The sequence below is a fragment of the Zea mays genome, chromosome 6 (assembly GCF_902167145.1).
Source record: "Zea mays cultivar B73 chromosome 6, Zm-B73-REFERENCE-NAM-5.0, whole genome shotgun sequence".
Lineage (NCBI taxonomy): Eukaryota > Viridiplantae > Streptophyta > Magnoliopsida > Poales > Poaceae > Zea > Zea mays.
In genome coordinates, this window is record NC_050101.1 from 32,616,004 (window position 1) to 32,630,209 (window position 14,206).

Below are 14,206 nucleotides of genomic sequence, written 5' to 3' on the forward strand. Positions count from 1 at the left end.
TGCTACTGTATATCTCTTGCACGACTCACGTGGTAAGCACCGCGTTGGTAGTCGAGCAAGCAGAAGAAGGACATGCCTACCCAGTGCAGCATCCTGTTTACTTCATCAGTGAAGTTCTGGGCCCCTCGAAGAAAAAGTATCCTCAAGTTCAGAAGCTATTGTATGCAGTACTTCTAACTGCCCGCAAGTTACATCACTACTTTGATGACCACAAAGTCATAGTGGTTACTGGTTTTCCAATAGGGGATATTCTTCACAACAAGGAAGCCATTGGCCGAATAGACAAGTGGGCTTGCGAGCTGGGATCTCATGACATCGAATTTCGACCTCGCACTGCCATTAAAACTCAGGCATTGGTTGATTTTGTATCGGAGTGGACTGAACAGCAAGTACCAGATAACCCAGAGACTGTAGAAGTATAGCGAATGTATTTTGATGGCTCGCTGAAGCTGCAGGGAGCAGGAGCAGGAATTCTCTTCACCGCACCTGGAGGCGAGCACCTCAAATATGCCCTCCAGTTGCTGTTTCTGGCCTCCAACAATGCAGCCGAGTATGAAGCTCTGATCCATGGATTGAACATCGCCATATCATTGGGCATCAAGGGATTGATGGTGTACGGGGACTCTCTAGTAGTCATTAGCCAAATAAACAAAGAGTGGGATTGTTCAAGCGATTCAATGGGAAAGTACTGCACTGCCGTCCGAAAACTGGAAGATAAATTTGAAGGTCTAGAATTCCATCATGTGGAAAGAGATCGAAACACGGCAGCCGATGCATTGTCCAAGCTAGGATCCAGTCGAACTCAGGTCCCACCTGGAGTCTTTGTACAAGAAATACTACAACCGAGCATCTCAATGGATCAAGCAGAGGAGTGTAATATTATAAATCAACCCGAGTCAGACTCTGATGACTGGAGAAGGCCAATCATCAGGTATATAAAGAATGAAGAGGAACCAGATGACAAAAATGCGACCGAGCGCATTGCCAGACAGTCGGCTCACTACACACTCATTGGGGAGACATTGTACAGAAGGGGTGCATCAGGCGTCCTCATGAAGTGCATTCTCCCATCTACTGGGAAGCGACTTCTGGAGGAGGTCCATGCTGGGCAATGTGGAATACATGCAGCGTCCAGGACACTAGTCGGGAAGGTCTTCAGGTCAGGATTCTATTGGCCAACAGCGAAGAGTGATGCAGCCGAGTTAGTTCAGAGGTGCGAAGCTTGCCAATACTTGTCAAAACAACAACATCTACCAGCACAGTAACTGCAGACCATACCAGTAACTTGGCCCTTCGCATGCTGGGGACTGGATATGATTGGACCTTTCAAGAAAGCTCAAGGAGGATACACTCATGTATTGGTAGCAATCGACAAATTCACTAAATGGATAGAGTTCAAGCCCATTGCTTCTTTAACCTCAGCTAAGGCCGTGGAATTCATACAAGACATAATATTCAGATTCGGGATACCAAACAGCATCATAACTGACCTAGGATCCAACTTCACAAGTTCAGAGTTCTTCGACTTCTGCGAGCAAAAAAGCATTCAGATCAAGTATGCTTCTGTAGCACATCCAAGAGCCAACGGGCAGGTTGAGCGAGCCAACGGGATGATATTGGAGGCACTCAAGAAAAAGGTCTTCGATAAGAATGAAAAATTCGCAGGAAAATGGATAAGGGAATTGCCCTATGTCGTTTGGAGCCTAAGAACCCAACCTAGCCGAGCTCTGCATGGAAACACTCCTTTCTTCATGGTCTATGGGTCGAAGGTAGTGTTACCCGCCGATCTCAAGTTCGGGGCGCCAAGGTTGATCTTCGAAAACATAGCAGAAGTCGAAGCCACCAGGCTGGAGGACATTGATATACTCGAGGAAGAACGGCTGAATGCAGTAATCCAATCAGCACGGTACCAGCAGACTCTAAGGCGCTATCACGACAAGGCCGTGCGACAGCGATCCTTCTCAGTAGGAGATCTCGTCCTCCGCCGAATTCTAACGGGGGAGGGACGACACAAGTTATCACCCTTATGGGAAGGACCCTTCGTAGTAGCAGAAGTCACTCGGCCAGGATCATATCGTCTCACTCAGATGGACGGCACAGAAGTCGGGAACTCCTGGAATATAGAACACCTCAGGAAATTTTATCCCTAGCTGTATTTCAAAAGCTATCGGGACGACGATGTACTCTGTAAAATGGAAATATGTCATCAATAAAAAAGGGCTTCAAAGATACTCAGTTTGTTCATGATTGACTTGCATTCTTACTTAACTCGGGGTGACCACTATGCCCTGCCAACGGAGCAATCGGCTTAAGTCGGCAACGACTTAAGGCGGTGCAACATGCTCGCGCTTACTTAACTCGGGGTGACCACTATGCCCTGCCAACGGAGCAATCGGCTTAAGTCGGCAACGACTTAAGGCGGTGCAACATGCTCGCGCGTACTTAACTCGGGGTGACCACTATGCCCTGCTAACGGAGCAATCGGCTTAAGTCGGAAACGACTTAAGGCGGTGCAACATGCTCGCGCTTACTTAACTCGGGGTGACCACTATGCCCTGCCAACGGAGCAATCGGCTTAAGTCGGCAACGACTTAAGGTGGTGCAACATGCTTGCGCTTACTTAACTCGGGGTGACCACTATGCCCTGCCAACGGAGCAATCGGCTTAAGTCGGCAAAGACTTAAGGCGGTGCAACATGCTCACGCGTACTTAACTCGGGGTGACCACTATACCCCACTAACAGAGCAATCGGCTAAAGTCAGCAGCGACTTAAACCGGTGCAACACGCTCGCGCCTACGCAATTCAGGGTGACCACTACGCCCTATTAACAGAAGCAATCGACTTAAGTCAGCAGCGACTTAAGGCGATCTGACGTGCTTACAATTACTCATATAAGGATGACTTCTATATCCCGCAAACAAATTTCAAAACCATCGCACATCATTTTACTACTGCAAATTTATGAACTGATGAATTCTGAAACAACATGAGAATAACAATGTCGTCCAAGTACTGAAATGACGTCCTCTAACAAATGTCTGACCATGCTAACCGCGCGCTCAAAGCACGCAAAATGTTTCTCTATTTTGTGATATTTTTCTCAGGGGCAATCGATGAGGAAGGACGACTCGAGGAATCAGGGGCAGCATTCACATCAGCCCTTATATCTTCGGGAACAACCACGCCGGGTCTCCTCATCAAGATTCGCCCCGCCCGAATAGCCTTGTCCATGGCTCTGTCGCGCTGGGCTCTGAGGGTAACGGAAGTTTCTTCAGCAACCATGGCAGCCAGCCGAGCAGTTTCTAACTCCTGGGCGATGGATTTCTTGGAAGCTCGAAGTTCTTTGATGGTAGCGTCCTTCGCTGATATCAACTGCTTAAGCCGGGTCACCTCATCCATGGATTCCTGCAGCTTACAGCGTTGGTTGTCTAACTCTTCCATGGTGAAGCGATGACTCCTCTCCAGGATAGTCAGCGAGTTGCTAGAATCACGATACAATCTGTCAAGACTGTCGCGAGAAGCAACAAGGATACGTTTTTCTTCCTGCAAACAAAAGTCAACTCCCTCAGACATCAAGCAAGTAATAGGAGCACAACAAGGCAAGGCACAATTTCATAAGTCACCTTTTCAGAATTAAGCTGAGTGTGAAGGGAAGAGCTCAGTGCATTGGCGTCATCTAAGGCAGTAGAGACCTGAGCTAGTTCGGTCTGACTTTGAGAATACTTTCCTTCAAAGTCAGAGCATCGCTGGACCAATTCAGCCTGATCTCGAGAATGTTTTTCTTCAAGAGTGGAAATCTGTCGAGTCATAACTAGCAGGAGACAACCAAACAAAGGGGGTCAGAATGTAAAGCAGTTTAATAGTGAAGACAAAGAGAAGCAAAAAAGCACTAACCAGCGTTGGTCGCCTCCAAGTCAGAGACACGATGTTGAAGTAACACTGGATTCCAACGTGCAAGAGACGAAGCTACTTCTGGAACAGGAGCACCCTGTAACCTCAGCTGGCTAGCCATCCCGTCCACCAAAGCCTGATAAGGAGAGCAGATGAGTGTAATGACAGCAGTTCATGCGGTGTAAAAATCAAGCTGAAGTATACCACAGTACCTGAAGGTTGGAAAAGAACGAAGGGACCCCCAAATCATGAGAGATCAATTGATGACCAGGCGTAAGGCCGCCACCCGAAGCAGCTTGCAACGAACCAGCCGGAACCAACTCAGTGCCATCAACAGAGCCCACAACTTGGTCAGCGGGGACGCTGCCCTCTAAGGCGACACCTTGGTCCAAAGCTTGGGCTACCACCATGCAGCCGGAGTGCGGAGGCGATCCCGCATGAACGTCCATGGAAGTACAAGAGGGAGACCCCGCTCGGACATCCTCGGGGGCTGGGTCATAGTTTGCACTGCCCACTTGAGCCGGATCATCCCCGGCAGCACCCTCGGGGGCTGGGCAGTGGCTTGCACTTCCCACCCGAACCAAGTCATCCCCGACAACATTCTCGGGGGCTGGGCACGTGTCAACACCATCCTTGGGGTCCAAGTTCTCTGCGGTAGACACCTCTAAGGCTGATGGGCCCTCAGTTACTTCCATGGGACCAGGACGATCCAAGTCAGTCTCCCGACCCTCGAGATCGCGCTCTAAGGTCGACGAGGCACGGGATGACCTCAACCCAGCATCAAGCACATCAGCACAAACCTCCATCACACCATCATCTGCTGGCTCCGATAACAAATCCTCTGGAACCATATCCTTAAGAGTCTGATCAAAATTGGCCAGGGACAGTTTTTGCAGACCAATGAGAGCAGACAAAGCAGGAGAAGGAACTCCACTACTTTCACCACTAGCGATGAACTGCCGACTGTTTTTCCGAGTCAAAGGAACTTCATCCTTGTAACGCCCTGAATTTCGGGGTAGAATTTTTTTCTTCTTTTCTTTCACCAAATTCAGGCGTTACCCTTTTCTTTTTCTCATTTCCTCGCTAAACCTTGATCTTTTCCAAAGTTATAACGGAATTCGGCTTGGAATTCCCGTGTAAAGAAAAACCCTAAATTACTTTATGTTGTTTGATGCACCATGCCGAACCATGCATTCTTTCGATTGCTTAAAAATGTAAGTGCATTCATTTAGGAAGATCGGATTTCGAAAAGGAGAAGAAAACCTTTTCTTTCTTTTTCTTTTTCTTTCTCTCTCTCCTCCTCTTTCTCTCTCCCGCGCCGTGGGCCGCCCCTGGCCGGCCCAGCCCCCCCCCCCCCCCCCCCGCGCGCCCCTTTGGGCCCAGCTAGCCCATGCCGCCCCTTTTTTTTTCTCCCAAAACCCCTCTCTCTCCCTCCCCTTCCTCCCATTTCCTCTCTAGCCGCCGCCCCCCGCCCTAGCCGCCGCCCCTGCTCGTCGTCGGTTCGGCCGCCCCGCCGCTCGGCCGCCCCGTCCCCGTCCCCGGTGAGCCCTCCCCCTCTCCTCCCTTCCCTCTCCCCTCCTCTCCCCCTCCCCGGCCCAACCGCCCCCTGCCTCGGCCGCCCATGGCCGGCTCGGCCACCGCTGCCCCGGCGCGCCCTGCCCCGCCCCTGGCCGGCTCGGCCGCCTCGGCCGCCCCCTGCCCCGCGCCGGTTCGGCCGCCCCTGCGCGCCCAGCCGCCCCAGCTCGACCGCCCCGCGCCCGCGCCCTGCCCTAGCCGCCGCCCCTGCCCCGGGCCGGTTCAACCGCCCCCTGGCCGGTTCAACCGCCCCCCCCCTTTTTTATTTTATTTTATGTTCTTTTATTATTGTTATTTATTTTATTTTAGGCAAGTTAATCATTGTTCATGTTATTGAAATAGGAAACTTAATTTAGAATTCCGTTACGCTAGTAGATTCATATAATCAATTGTTTATCCAGTTCAATGTTGATCAACTAAAAATGACTAGGTTCCCATTAGTGCATATAACTAAATTCTTTTGTTAGAACCAATTGTAACTAATCGTTAGTGCATAAGCTTTAACCCCTGCGAGACCTTTTCCCGTTTCTTTCCAACCATAATGAATGCGATATCGAATGTCATACTTGATGCATATTCACTTTATTTGTTCCCTTGTATGATGTACTGTTTGTTTCCCAATTTGAATGGATGAATGTATGTATGCTTGCAATCGCATAGAGAACGATCCGATCGAAGAGCCCGAGGAACTCGCAGGAGAAGCCCCTGAGCAGCAGTCGGTTGGTGGAGGCAAGTGTCCCTTGACCTATCTCTGTCCTATTCATTCTTTAATTCACCTCCCGCTTTACACACTTATGCCTAAGGATTGACTAGCTTTTTGTTATCCATGTCCTTGTTTACCTATTTGGGTCGGATTATTATTATTTAGCTTTATGCTATTGCTCAACTCTAATTAATGAACATGATGAGATTATCTATGATACGCTGTTTTCCCCTTTCTTATGTTGATGTTATACTTGTGGTCTTCAAGGGGGCTCGAGCGGTTTCTCGAGTGCCTCTCCGTAAGGACCTGTTCTATGGATGACCGCCCGGGAAAACAGTGCAACCATGAGGGTGGAATGGGGTGCCCTTAGCTGAATAATTAGAGGATCCGGGGTGTAGTTCACTTAGCCGTCGTGCCGTCAATGGGGCTCGGTGTATGCGGCTCGCTCTGCCAAGTTTGGGTTCGCCCCTTGGGGAGGAGTGCGGTGCATTTAGGAAACCTAACGGGTGGCTACAGTCCCGGGGAATCTTTGTAAAGGCTACGTAGTGAAACCCTGCCTATTCACCTTGGTAGTGTTTAAGGGTTTGATCGGCCCGAGGCAAGAGGGAATCACGGCTTGTGGGTAAAGTGCACAACCTCTGCAGAGTGTTATGAAACTGATATATCAGCCGTGCTCGCGGTTATGAGCGGCCAAGGGAGCTCTAGTGATTAGTGGTACTTGATCAGAGACATTGTGGTACAGGTGGCTATGAGATCGATGGTTTTGGTTATGACTATGGCGCTGGTAAGTGGTATTCTTTCTGTTTGGAAAGGGTACATCGGGTTAATAACTTGGGTTAATGCTAAAACTTGGCTTTCTATCAGTAAATAATAATCTGACCAACTAAAAGCAACTGCTTGACTTATCCCCACATAAAGCTAGTCCACTACAGCCAAACAGGATACTTGCTGAGTATGTTGATGTGTACTCACCCTTGCTCTACACACCAAACCCCCCCCATCCCCAGGTTGTCAGCATTGTAACCACTGCTCAGGAGAAGATGAAGCTGTGGAAGGAGACTTCCAGGAGTTCCAAGACTACGACGAGTTCTAGGTGTGGGTTAGCGGCAACCCCCAGTCGGCTGCCTGTGAAGGCCGCAGTTATCTACGTTTCTTTTCTGCACTTTGATTTATTGTAAGAACTATATGGACGTCTCAAACGTATGATGTAATCTACTATTATTCCCTTTTAATACTATTTTGAGCACTGTGTGATGATGTCCATGTTATGTAACTGCTGTGTACGTGAATAACTGATCCTGGCACGTACATGGTTCGCATTCGGTTTGCCTTCTAAAACCGGGTGTGACATAAGTGGTATCAAAGCCGTGCTGACTGTAGGACCGCTAACCTAGAGTAGAATGGTCGTTCTAAGGACTATAGACCTCTGTCCCTTCCTTGACTTTGATATCCCTTCAAAAGTTGGTCATACCGACCAAACCTATGTTCTACTATATACTATACCTTGCTGAAAATCATGTTTTATCCTAATTCTTCATTTATTTATGGTTCATTACTTGCTGGTCATATTGATTCTGTTCTCACCCTTTTGCTTGCGATGTCTTTTGTAGATGGCTCGTCTTAGACACACTGCACGAAAGTCCGTCATCCCCTTCTTACCCTCCCGCCTTGCTGAGCGTCCGCTTCGCCATCCTGTGGCCGGACAGTCCAGCCACTTGGAGAGACTGCACCACCGCCTGCATGAGGAGCAGGAACGTCGACGACAGGAGCAGGAGCAGCAGGGCTCTTCCTTCTCGCTCCAGCAGGAGATAGAGTCTGTGAGGAGCTGCTCCCCTGTGCTTCCCCTGGAGGCGCCCCCTGCACCACCACTGGGCGTCCCAGCCCCTGGAGTAGCTGCTGGAGGAGACCCAGACGACGGAGATGGCGACGACAGCTCGAGCCACGACACCGACTTCTCTGCTAACCATGAGCTGGAAGGATGGTTTGCTCGATCCATCACTCGCGACGCTGCTCGCGGGTGTCACTTCCACGATGCGCTCGATACCCTGCTACGTCGGGCACTTAACCGGCATACTTGGTCCATCGAGTATCGCTGTGTTGTCTACCAGCACTGTCGCGGGGTCTACCCGGACCGCTGGGAGGCAACCTGCTTGGTGCGCCGTCCGGAGAACAGTCTCCAGGGTGCAGAGGCCTGCTCAGAGCACTATTCTATCTCTGAGCGGGACTCAGCTGAGGCAGCCATGCAAGATGCTGCACGGCGTGCGCTTTCGCACTACTGCTCGGTTTTCGATGGGGTAGCTGACGGTCTTGACCTGAAGTATTACCCCCGCCGTTCATCTGGCAGCACAGGAGGCGTGATTGTCTCACCTGTCGGTGAGGGCAATCCTAGGTTGAGCAGCACAGTCAACCTAGCCGCCGTGCTAAACACGGAGCTGGACCATGCATTGGACGAGCTGAGTAGGGCTCGTGCTGAGATCGCCCAGCTGCGGGCTGAGCGCGCGGAACGTCGTCACCTGGAGGATGGTTGCCCCGCTCCCGTCGGGACTCAGCACCTGTACCGCTCACCTCGGCGTGGACACCAGTCTTATGGCAATCCCGACTGCAAGACCAAGATAAATCTAGAACCATAGATCGTTAGAGTTGGATCTCGTAATTAATACAAAATATATATACATAGAAGCTTCAGCCTTAGCGTTAGTCTCGGTCTTAGATAGTCTTAGTTAGACAGGGTAGTTTGCTATATCATGTGCATTTATGTTTGTCATGATGAACTATGTTTGGTTTGGATCTTTGTAATGATTGTCACCAGAGTGTGGGTATCCCCTGCAGTTTGGTTTACCTATTATGTTAATAAAGTTAGTTATATAGTTGGGAAACCTTTTATTCCACTTTCCTCTTTATCTGAGAAGCTGTGTGGTCTGTGTTGGAGATCAGTGAAGATGCTCATCTGTTCAGTGCTGTTGAAGAATCCTCTACTCTTTTCTTATGCTGCAAGATTTGCCAGATCAGTTCTGATGTGTGGTTGCATTCTGCAGATGTCAGAGAACAGGCGCAGAGGAGGAAGGCGTGCTCAACAGGAGCGAGCCGCTCAACAGGAGGAGGTGCCCCAGCAGCAGCACCTGCCGCCCCCGCCCCCGATGTCGATCGAGCAGATGTTTCTGATGCAGACTCAGGTAGTTCAAGCCATCGGTCAGACTCTGGCCGCCATTCAGCAGCAGCAGCAACAACAACAGCAGGCCCACCTCAGCCTCAGCCTCAGATGCCTAGAGACAAGCGTGCTGAATTCATGAGAGGTCATCCACCAACGTTCGCTCATTCTTCTGACCCCATGGATGCTGAAGACTGGCTGCGCACTGTGGAGCGCGAGTTGCATACCGCTCAGTGCGATGACAGGGAGAAAGTCCTGTACGGTCCCCGTCTGTTGAGAGGAGCAGCCCAGTCATGGTGGGAGTCTTACCTCGCCACCCATGCCCACCCTGACGCCATCACCTGGGAAGAGTTCAGAGGAAGCTTTCGTCAGTACCATGTACCTGCAGGTCTGATGACAGTGAAGAAGGAGGAGTTCCTGGCTCTCAAGCAAGGGCCGTTGTCTGTCAGTGAGTATCGAGACAGGTTTCTGCAATTATCTCGCTATGCTCCTGAAGATGTCAACACTGACGCCAAGCGACAGTACCGTTTCCTGAGAGGCTTGGTTGACCCTCTGCAGTACCAACTGATGAATCACACCTTCCCGACATTCCAGCACCTGATTGACAGAGCAATCATGACAGAGAGGAAGCGTAAGGAGATGGAGGATCGTAAGCGCAAGGTCAGTGGACCCCAGCCTGGAAGCAGCAGTCGTCCTCGTTTCTCAGGCAATCAACCTCAGCAGTTCAGGCAAAACCAGCGTCCACCTCAGCAGCATCAGCAGTTCCAAAGGCAGTATCCTCAGCATCAGTACCAGAACCGTCAGAGCAATCAGTCAGGAGGTCAGTTTCAGAGGCAGAATCAGCAGGCACCTCGCCTTCCTGCCCCAGCAGCCCAGCAGAACAGTCAGGCAGCACCAGCTCAGGTTGGAAACAGGGCATGTTTCCACTGTGGAGAGCAAGGCCACTGGGTGATGCAATGTCCGAAGAAGGCAGCCCAGCAGCAGTCAGGCCCCAGTGCCCCAGCAAAGCAGAATGTGCCTCAGCCTGGAGCAGGCAACCGCTCTCAGCCGCGTTATAATCATGGAAGACTGAACCATTTGGAGGCTGAAGCAGGTCAGGAGACCCCCGGCATGATAGTAGGTATGTTCCCAGTCGACTCCCATATTGCAGAAGTGTTATTTGATACTGGAGCAACGCATTCTTTCATTACTGCATCATGGGTAGAAGCACATAATCTTCCAATTACTACCATGTCAACCTCCATTCAAATTGACTCAGCCGGTGGTAGAATTCGAGCCGATAGCATTTGTTTGAATATAAGTGTGGAAATAAGGGGGATAGCGTTTCCCGCCAACCTTATAGTAATGGGTACTCAGGGAATAGATGTCATCCTAGGGATGAATTGGCTAGATAAGTATCAGGCAGTTATCAGTTGTGATAAGAGGACAATCAAGTTGGTGTCCCCACTAGGAGAGGAAGTGGTGACCGAGTTAGTCCCGGCTGAGCCAAAGAAAAGAAGTTGTTATCAGCTAGCTGTCGATAGCAGTGAAGCAGACCCAATTGAGAGTATCAAGGTTGTGTCTGAGTTCCCGGATGTGTTTCCAAAGGACTTACCGGGTATGCCACCAGAGCGCAAAGTTGAGTTTGCCATAGAGCTTCTTCCTGGAACCGCCCCCATCTTTAAGAGAGCTTACAGAATATCTGGACCAGAGTTGGTTGAACTTAAGAAGCAGGTTGATGAGCTGTCAGAGAAAGGTTACATCCGGCCAAGCACCTCGCCTTGGGCCGCCCCTGTCCTATTTGTGGAGAAGAAAGATGGCACCAAAAGGATGTGTATCGATTATCGAGCTTTGAATGAGGTCACGATCAAGAACAAGTATCCTTTGCCCAGAATAGAAGATCTGTTCGACCAGTTGAGAGGAGCCAGTGTGTTCTCCAAGATTGATCTGAGGTCAGGTTATCATCAGCTCAGGATCCGACCTTCGGACATTCCGAAGACGGCATTCATTTCCAAGTATGGTTTGTATGAGTTCACAGTGATGTCTTTTGGTTTGACCAATGCACCGGCCTTTTTCATGAACTTGATGAACAGTGTATTCATGGATTACCTTGATAAGTTTGTGGTAGTATTCATTGATGATATTCTGGTTTATTCTCAAAGCGAAGAAGAGCACGCAGAACATTTGAGGATGGTATTGCAGAGATTGCGAGAGCACCAGTTGTATGCAAAGTTGAGCAAGTGTGAGTTCTGGATCGGTGAAGTCCTGTTCTTGGGTCATATAATCAACAAAGAAGGATTGGTTGTGGATCCAAAGAAAGTGGCAGACATTCTGAACTGGAAAGCGCCAACAGATGCTCGAGGAATCAAGAGTTTCATTGGAATGGCCGGATATTATCGGCGATTCATTGAAGGGTTTTCGAAGATTGCGAAACCGATGACAGCATTGCTAGGCAACAAAGTTGAGTTCAAGTGGACCCAGAAATGCCAAGAGGCCTTTGAAGCGCTGAAAGAGAAGTTGACTACAGCGCCTGTCCTAGTCTTGCCTGATGTGCACAAGCCCTTCTCGGTGTATTGTGATGCTTGTTACACAGGTTTGGGATGTGTGTTGATGCAAGAGGGAAGAGTTGTGGCCTACTCGTCCCGACAGCTGAAGGTTCATGAGAAGAACTACCCAATCCATGATCTAGAGTTGGCAGCAGTGGTTCACGCACTGAAGACATGGAGGCACTATCTGTATGGACAGAAATGCGATGTTTACACAGATCACAAGAGTCTGAAGTACATATTCACTCAGTCAGAGTTGAACATGAGGCAACGAAGATGGTTAGAGTTGATCAAAGACTATGAGTTGGAGATTCATTACCATCCAGGCAAAGCAAACGTAGTGGCAGATGCTTTAAGCAGGAAGAGTCAAGTCAATCTGATGGTCGCTCATCCGATGCCTTATGAGTTGGCCAAGGAGTTCGACAGGTTGAGTCTCGGATTTCTGAACAATTCGCGAGGAGTCACAGTCGAGTTGGAACCTACCTTGGAGCGTGAAATCAAAGAAGCGCAGAAGAATGATGAAAAGATCAGTGTGATTCGGCGACTGATTCTAGATGGCAGAGGCAAAGATTTTCGAGAAGATGCAGAAGGCGTGATATGGTTCAAAGACCGCTTGTGTGTTCCCAATGTCCAGTCCATTCGGGAATTGATTCTCAAGGAAGCTCATGAGACAGCCTATTCGATTCACCCTGGCAGTGAGAAGATGTATCAGGATCTGAAGAAGAAATTCTGGTGGTACGGAATGAAGAGAGAAATCGCAGAGCATGTGGCTATGTGCGATAGTTGTCGAAGAATTAAGGCAGAGCACCAGAGACCTGCTGGATTGTTGCAACCGTTGCAGATCCCTCAGTGGAAATGGGACAAAATTGGTATGGATTTCATAGTCGGATTGCCTCGCACTCGAGCCGGCTACGATTCCATTTGGGTAGTAGTGGACCGCTTGACCAAGTCAGCCCACTTCATACCTGTCAAGACCAACTATAGCAGTGCCGTATTGGCAGAGTTGTATATGTCTCGGATCGTTTGCCTTCATGGTGTGCCAAAGAAGATAGTGTCGGACAGAGGAACGCAGTTCACCTCTCATTTTTGGCAGCAGTTGCATGAAGCCTTGGGCACGCATCTGAATTTCAATGCGTTGCAAGATCAGTCCGGATGGGACAAGCGATTGCCCTATGCAGAGTTTTCCTATAACAACAGTTACCAGGCCAGTTTGAAGATGTCACCATTTCAGGCGCTCTATGGAAGGAGTTGCAGAACTCCGTTGCAATGGGATCAGCCTGGAGAGAAGCAAGTGTTTGGGCCAGACATTCTGCTTGAAGCCGAAGAGAACATCAAGATGGTCCGAGAGAATCTGAAGATAGCGCAATCAAGACAGCGAAGCTATGCAGACACAAGAAGAAGAGAGCTGAGTTTCGAAGTCGGAGACTTTGTCTACCTGAAAGTGTCACCGATTAGAGGAGTCAGAAGGTTCGGAGTGAAAGGCAAGCTAGCACCCCGCTACATTGGTCCGTATCAGATTCTTGCAAGACGTGGAGAAGTGGCCTATCAGCTCAGTTTGCCAGAGAATTTGTCTGCTGTACATAATGTCTTTCATGTGTCTCAGTTGAAGAAGTGCTTGCGTGTGCCAGAAGAGCAGTTGCCAGTGGAAGGTCTTGAAGTCCAGGAGGACTTGACCTACGTTGAGAAGCCAGTGCAAATCCTTGAGGTTGCAGACAGAGTCACCCGAAGGAAGACCATCAGAATGTGCAAGGTCAGATGGAATCACCACTCTGAGGAAGAAGCAACCTGGGAGCGTGAAGATGATCTGATGGCTAAGTACCCTGAGCTCTTTGCTAGCCAACCCTAAATCTCGAGGGCGAGATTCTTTTAAGGGGGATAGGTTTGTAACACCCTGAATTTGGGGGTAGAATTTTTTTCTTCTTTTCTTTCACCAAATTCAGGCGTTACCCTTTTCTTTTTCTCATTTCCTCGCTAAACCTTGATCTTTTCCAAAGTTATAACAGAATTCGGCTTGGAATTCCCGTGTAAAGAAAAACCCTAAATTACTTTATGTTGTTTGATGCACCATGCCGAACCATGCATTCTTTCGATTGCTTAAAAATGTAAGTGCATTCATTTACGAAGATCGGATTTCGAAAAGGAGAAGAAAACCTTTTCTTTCTTTTTCTTTTTCTTTCTCTCTCTCCTCCTCTTTCTCTCTCCCGCGCCGTGGGCCGCCCCTGGCCGGCCCAGCCGCCCCCCCGCGCGCCCCTTTGGGCCCAGCTGGCCCATGCCGCCCCTTTTTTTCTCCCAAAACCCCTCTCTCTCCCTCCCCTTCCTCCCATTTTCTCTCTAGCCGCCGCCCCCCGCCCTAGCCGCCGCCC